Consider the following 1739-nt stretch of genomic DNA (forward strand, 5'->3'; position numbering starts at 1 on the left):
ATGCTGGCTAATGTAATGCAGAATGTTTTTTCATTCATCTGGGTCACCGAAACCAAGAACGACAAATAGCCACAGTCCATGTAGTTCTCAGTATTGCAAATCAAAATAAGCCTGAAAAGTTTTGCCTGAAAAGTTTGATCCACATGTAAAAGGAAAAAATACAGCAGGTACATGTGTGCTCCTAAAGAGTTTTGCCACAAAGAAATGATGAGCTGAAAAATGGGCCTTGTTAATGGGATAAATGTAAACAGTGGAATAAGCTTCTCACTTGTTCTAGTTCTGGTGATTTAGAGTTGGGTCTATTGAGCTGTGTGCTGCCTCACCTATGCTCATATTGGGCTAGTAGCTTTTCCTCCTTTTTTTTGCTTCTCTCACCTATCGTTCCATATTGCTGCATATCAGGCTGCGAAGATTACATTTAAATAATCAATTTCTCCCCAAAATAGAGTTCTGAACAGTGTGAATTGGCCTAAGCATTTAGAGAGAGAAGCAAGCTTACAGCTGAAGGTAAGATCAAGAACCTTAATTTGGTTGTGGGAACTGTACCATAGCTGCTTAGGAAAGGCAATTGTTCCAGCAAAATGACCAGAATTTGTTCAGATAATTTGCTTCCACCAAGGATGGGGAACCTACGGCTCTCCATGTGTAGTTGGAAACACAATTCTGATCATTCTTGCCTGCTGGTCATGCTGGCTGGGACTGATGGTAGGCAGTAGATTTCATTGTTCCTTTGTGCTGTCTTTGGGACTTAGTCGAAAAATGTACAGAGGCATACCTAGGGGGTGGTGAAACTGGCCCCTGCCAGGGGCGCAGGACCGGGGAGGGGGGGGACGGGACATGCAAAAATCAGTGTGGGAGAGAAAGGGATGCTAGGCTCCTTTTGGATGTTGCAGCACCCAGCAAGAGAGAGGGCTTTCAGAATATTGAGTCTACCCTCCTGGCAGGCTGGAAGCATCATTGCTCTCTTCCTTCCCTCTCCCCACCATCTGTCAGTCAAAGTTAGCGAGTCGGGAAAGGCTGCAGTGGCAATGAGCTTGAGCAACAGTCACTTCCTCTAGTTCGCAAACATTTTGGGAAGAGCCAGAGGCAGGGGGGCTGGACATGCCAACTCTGGGGAAGGTTGCCATCGCTCACAGCCTGGCACTCTTGCTAGAAGCACAGGGCCAGGCAGACAAGAGAGCAGATGCGTTTGCAGAAGCCCACAGAGGGTGCTGGTGCTGTCCAGGATGGGAGTTCTGAAGGCTGCCCCGCTGCCCATGAGGTTCCTCTCCAAACTAGGAGGAGCAGCATCCAGACAACTTGGCTCCTGCTTCTCTTTCCTGCCAGGAGGAGCAACTCCTCAGCAGGGGTGCAAGTCCTCCATTTCCCACCCTTGCCCAAACTCACCCTGCCAGTTCCTCACTCAGATAAGATGGTCCTCCCCCCCCCCTTGATGCTTGTTAGATGATCATTTAAATCACTAATTACAGCAACTGTTTTGTGTTCAATTACATTTCATAGGCAATGCAAAATAGATCACTGTACATCTAACTATTTATAGTTAAAAAGCTAATTGTGAGGTCTTATACATTTTCCTGATGCACTCTGAGGCTGTAGCCCTGTGCACACTTTTGCATGAGTAAAGGCCATGCTAAGGCTGGGCAATATCTGGCTTTCAACATTGTGATGTACCACCAAGCTAAATATCACAATATACCGATACATCTCAATGTCTGAAGTATATGGAGCTACGTAGAGGC

This window comes from Podarcis vaucheri, assembly GCF_965113315.1.
Source record: "Podarcis vaucheri genome assembly, chromosome: 12".
Classification (NCBI taxonomy): domain Eukaryota; kingdom Metazoa; phylum Chordata; class Lepidosauria; order Squamata; family Lacertidae; genus Podarcis; species Podarcis vaucheri.